Here is a 6000-nt window from a genome sequence, read left to right on the forward strand (position 1 = left end):
CTGAAATTCATACGGAACCACAAAAGATCCCAAATAGCTAAAGCTGTCATGAAAAAAGGGGGGAAATGATAGTATTAGACTTCCATACTTCAAACTATACTATAAAACCATAAAAATTAAAACACACACAGGCCAATGGATTAGAATTGGGAATACAGAATAAAACTACATATATATGGGCAGCTAATTTGTGACAAGTAATTTATACACTGGAACAAGGAAAACCTCTTCAAAGAGGTGTTGGGGAAATTGGACTGCCACATGTAAAAGAATGAAACTAGACAATATCTCATACCAGGCACAAAAGTCAGCTCAAAATGGATAAAAGACTTGGATGTAAGACTTGAAACCATAAAATACAGAGAACAAAACATAGGCAAACACTCCATGACATAAGCTTCAGAGATATCTTTGCAGATTCATTCCCACCAGCAAGGAAAACAAGAGAATATAAGCAATTAAGTTTACATTAAGCTAAAAAAGCTTCTGCACAGCAAAGAGCCTGTAACCAAAATGAAAGACACCCTACAGAATGGGCGAATATTTGCACACCATATATCAGACAAGGATCTGACATTGAAGATATACAAAGAGTTCATACAACTCAACAAAAACAAAACAACCCAAACAATGGACAGAAGAGCTACATAGGCAATTCTCCAAAGAAGACATCTAGGTGTGTGGAGAAAAAGGAAACTTCTTACACTGTTGATGGGAATGTAGAGTTGGTTCAGTCCATATGGAAAGCTGTGTGGCGATTCCTCAAATTACTAAAAATAGATCTGCCATATAACCCAACAATTTCACTCCTACGAATTTACCCAAAGGACACAAAAACACGAATTTGAAAGGACACTTGCACTCCTATGTTTATTGCAGCACATTTACAATAAACAAGATATGGAAGCAACTTAAACGCCCCACAACAGATGAGTGGATCAAGAAAATGTGGCTTACATATATGATGGAATACTACTCAACAATCAAAAAAATTCATGTAATTTGTGGCAAAATAGATGGAGCTGGAAGGGATTATGCTAAGCAAAATAAACCAGAAGGAGAAAGATAAATACTGAATGGTGTCATTTATATAGAATATAGAGAAATCATACAAAGGGTCAGACAAAGAAACATTAAAGCCAACTCTTGAAAGCTGATCATAGATCTAAGGTATTAGGGGGATGGGGAAGGGTGAAGAGAAGGAAGGGGCGAAACACTTTGGACTATGGTGGAAGACTCTGGGTGCTTTGGTGGTGGGAGAGCTATGGTGATCACACGTGAGGGGAGAAATCCAATACTGTCAAAAAATTGACAAGGATATGAAACAATAGTACATCATTTTTTTTAAAAAACAAAGTGGTTAGACATGAGGGGAAAAAAGGATTTGAACCCAGACACTCTAGTGTCAAAGCTCATGTTATTATCAACCTTTATAAACAAAGAGGTTACCTGAGGCAACTTCAAAAAAAAGATACCTCAACATTAGATTATATAAAGATTAGGTATAAAAATAAGTCACTTACTATAATTCACTACATTAGAAAATAGTGTTTAACATAAAATTGGTTTAATAACTGTACAATTTTGCAATCTGATAAACCTTACATTAAACTGATTATAAAATCCTCTGGGAAAATTTCAATATACATCTTCAGAAGGTTGTTTTTTTTTTAAATACTCTTTAGGGGAATGCAGCAATGCCAGCTCCAAGATGGCAGCAAGCAGGAGGCTGCTTAAAGAGCTTAAAGAAATCTGCAAATGTGGAGTGAAAAACTTCCATAACATCCAGGTCCACGAAGCTAATTTATTGACTTCGCAAGGGCTTATTGTTCCTGACAACCTTGCATATGATAAGGACGTCTTCAGAATCTAAATCAACTTTCCAGCAGAGTACCCATTCAAACCTCTTCAATGAGGCCTTTTCTGCCAGTAATTAGTACTTAAAACTGGAAGCTAGCAACCAAAGGTGACCAAGTAATCCAGTACTGGTGATGGCCCCCATCTTGGGCACCCTCTTCGGGCTGGTCTAGCTGGAGAATACCCTAGGGATTATAAAACATGGTGTAAAAACACTGAAGATTTTACAAAGAAATATGGGGAAAAGCGACCAGTGAATAAAACCTGCCATGACTGATTCCAGCAAATGTGAGCAGAGACCTTAAGCAGTACATTCAGACACCCTGCAAAGCAGGAATCTCTGCAAAATTGACAGGTGCCACCGACTGACTTTTGCTTGTGGCAGTTACTAGCTTTCTACATGGTGTAGGTAATCTGTAAAGAAAGGATTTAAAGGTTTAAAATGCTCTTTAAAAAACACCTCTTACATTGGGCCTCCTCTAGTGGCTCAGCTGTTGAGCGATGGGTTGCGAAGCTGCCCGCAGCCTCTGCAGCGCTGGTTCAATCCCTGGCCCCTGGCGAGGGTCCCACATGGTGCGCAGACCTCTCCTGCCGCCCGCTGCTCCCCTCAGCAGTGTGTTTCGTCAGTCTGCCTGTTCTGTTCCCGGCTCTGGCTCTGGCGAATTCTCTCCCCCTCCCGCACTTCTAACTGTATCCAGTGCTTGTATAAATCAATCAATCAATCAATCTTTAAAAAAAAAAAACACCTCTTATATTATCTCAAGAACCTGTAAACAGGGCCTCCCCGGTGGCGCAGCGGTTGAGCGCTGGGTTGCGAAGCTGCCCGCAGCCTCTGCAGCGCAGGTTCAATCCCCGGCTGCTCCCCGGCCACCAGAGGAGGGTCCCACATGGCGCGCAGACCTCTCCTGCCGCCCGCTGCTCCCCTCAGCAGTGTACTTCGGTCCTTCTGCCTGCTCTGCTCCCAGCTCTGGCTCTGGTGAATTCTCTCACCCTCCCGTGCTTCTGACTGTACCCAGTGCTTGTATAAATAATAAATAAATATTTTTTAAAAAAAGAACCTGTAAACATTTCATTCTACTAAATACAACAGAATACATAATATATATTCAACTCCATGGACAATATAGACTCAAAAAATAATTACATGTTTATAGAAAATCAGCATTCCCACTGTAAACAACCAGACAAAAATAAACTGGCAAAACACAGCAAACATAACCTGTAGACTCTGATAACTATGGTGATACCAGCAAGGGGGTGGCAGTATAATGAGGATATAGAGGGCATAAGGTGATGGCGTGTTGGCACTGGAATTTTCGTGAGCAGCAAGTAAAACGTGTATATGCTGAGGTGTGAAGTTGTACTCCCAAATTTATATACTTTTTGCAAATGAATGGCAAATAAAAAAATATTTTGAAGAAAACAAAAGAAAATCATCATTCCCAGAGCGAGCAAGAAACAAACTATTTTCAGGTATTAAACTTTTACACAATTCTGTTTCCATTCTGATAAAAATGTTACAGTATCACCACATTCTGTTCATGTAAATAGTTTAGGTACCTTTAGGGCCAGGCCTCAAAAATCATTACCTCAGTCTCAGTTGTGTCAGTGTGTGTGTATATTTGGTTTCTGCCAATAAATTTTAAATTACAAATATAAGAGAAATGCTAATATATAACTAGATATATAAATTGTGTGTTCTGATATATGTACTTGCTCCATTGTCAAGTTTTTCAAATGGGTTTTTAAATTTTTATTTACAGAACTTCAGAGGGTTTTTGAGACTGTGTTAACTATTTTTTAAGGCCTTGTCCTAAAAGGCATACAATATGCACTCATCTTCATTGCAGCACTATTTACAATAGCCCAGTTATGTAAACAACCTGAGTTAAATTATAGATGAAAGGATTAAGAACATGTGGTATATATAGTAGTATATATACACAATGGAATACTACTCAGCTATGAAAAAGATAAAGTCTTGCCATTTGTGTCAACATGCATGCAACTAAAGGGGACTATGTGAAGCAAAATAAGTCAGAAGGAGAAATATAAATACTGGATGGTTTCACTCATATGTGGAAATATATATATATATATATAGCAAAGCAAAGGAAGAGACAAAAACAAAACAAAATAAAACCCTTGAAATCTGACTGCAGAACTGTGACTACCAGAAGGGGATTGGAGGGGTGGGAAAAGTGGAGAGGTGATTCAATGGACTATGGTGGAAGATTGTGGATGCTTTGTGGTGGGTGCAGTGTGTGATACATACATTTATAGGGATATGAATCTATAATGTTAAAATATACAATGTTACAAATCAACATTACTTCAATAAATTTTTTAAACGAAAATCTGTAGATTGATTTATTTTTAAATATTCAACTTACCAAATTTCATCTTACCTGCCATTTTAGAATTGTTCACAACTTATCATTATTTACCAATTCAAATAACTGAAAGTTTGTTTCCTGCATCCAGAGTATATTTAATTTTATAGCACTTCTAGCTGTGCCAGTAACTTATTTGAGGTCATTTTCTACTCTATCCTGTGTCACCAGATCACTTGCATAAGATAATTATCTTTGAATAACAAAAGCCTACATAAAAACTTCATTTTTGACCTTTTATTTTATAAAACTCTATTAAAAAGAAATCCATCTAATGTTTAGCCAGTCTCTAAAAATATTTTCTTTCCTACGAATCCTTTAAATTAAATTAAACACTTTAAAGTGTTTAATTCTTCTACTAGTTTTATTTTTATTTACAGGACATGCAACTCTATTTTTTCGGCATTTCACATATTTTTTCGTTTTCTACAACATTCTTGAGCAACTTCTCTCTCTTTCATTAACCTTATTTTCTTTTCAATGGGGGGGGGCATTTGTCTTAGTTGTCTGAGATGTAAGAAACATAGGAGATATCACCCCAGTTGTGGCAGTGAAGTAGCTGAAGATATGGTACTGAGCTGATGTGTCTGCCTATCTCCTGATACAGTCTGTGCATACACCTGGTTCATGGGTACACCTATCTGTTGTCATCAGAAGTCTGCATAGTGGAGAATTATCTTCTGAATACCGCCTGAATTTGTCCTGGTTAATGTCTGACGTCCCTGGACTCCATCTGTGCCTGGACTGGCTAGCTGTAAGGCTCCACATGGACAACGGCAATACATTGTGGTAGTCTGGACAGCCAGCTGTCTGAGAGAGGGGAGCTGGAACAGAAATAGAAGCAATAGCAACTGCAAGTTTTTCTCCATCTCCTTTTCTGTCCAGTGTATCTTCAGAAGATAGGTCTTTCAATTTTTTTTTCTCTAAGATGGCTACCATGCTAGATCCTTTGGGCTTTCTGTGAGGAGCCTATACTATCAGATGAGACTTGAGGCTCCTCACTTTCTGATAAAGATGATATCTGTTGAAAATATGAGCTGTTTGAACTGTCGAACCAGGTTGAGGTACTATCTCTGATGTGTTACTCTTGTGGGAATCTTCCATAATCAACTATGGCTGCAACCTCATTGCTTTTGGAGATGGTAACTCCCGTGTCCTCTTATCCAAATGGGGCCAAATTACTTCCCACTTCCTCACCTCCTCACATGACAAGGGATCCAGCAGTTACTTACTAGCCAGCTGCCATTAGCTACCATTTCTTCAGCAGTCAGGGCCTCCAATGGCAGCACCTCTACACCAGGCTAGCAGTCAGACAAAACTGAGTGAATGAGTATGAGGAGTGGGGTGAGGATAAAACATAACCCCCATGAGGGCTTATGTTACTATGTTGCTCACATGATGCTCTCTTATTTGTTACAATTTTTTTGTTTTCTTTAGATTTAATCTCCTTTCCTGCTCTTTTTTTCCTGTGTATTTACCACTAATGTATTCTACCAAATTATGTGTTCTACCAGTATGTTCAAAGTAACTAAGTATTCTGTCAGTTTCATCTTCTTGACAGAATTTCTCCTGGGGATCTTATGACATGCTTCAAACTGAACTGGTCACACACTAGGCATGCAGCAAAGCTATTATCGTTGGCTCTCTCTCTAGTCACAAAAATCTTGGAGAGTCTCTTCACTCACTCTCGTTGGTTTCACTATTTCTGGATCTCATACCTCCCTTTTTCTTGGTTCCTTGGCAGAACACA

At 38.5% G+C, this 6000-nt stretch overlaps 2 pseudogenes across 2 annotated transcripts; one reads left to right on the forward strand and one right to left on the reverse strand.

The window, feature by feature from the left end:
* Positions 1-1711: 1711 nt before the first annotated feature.
* LOC311187607 (ubiquitin-conjugating enzyme E2 L3-like) lies at positions 1712-2134 on the forward strand (annotated as a pseudogene). Its single transcript has one exon. The product of its transcript is annotated as a ubiquitin-conjugating enzyme E2 L3-like (transcript).
* A 2434-nt stretch (positions 2135-4568) lies between these two features.
* LOC311187608 (cyclic AMP-dependent transcription factor ATF-1-like) lies at positions 4569-5354 on the reverse strand (annotated as a pseudogene). The gene has a single exon. The product of its transcript is annotated as a cyclic AMP-dependent transcription factor ATF-1-like (transcript).
* Between the last annotated feature and the right edge of the window lie 646 nt (positions 5355-6000).

This window comes from Talpa europaea, assembly GCF_964194135.1.
Source record: "Talpa europaea genome assembly, chromosome: X".
Classification (NCBI taxonomy): Eukaryota; Metazoa; Chordata; class Mammalia; order Eulipotyphla; family Talpidae; genus Talpa; species Talpa europaea.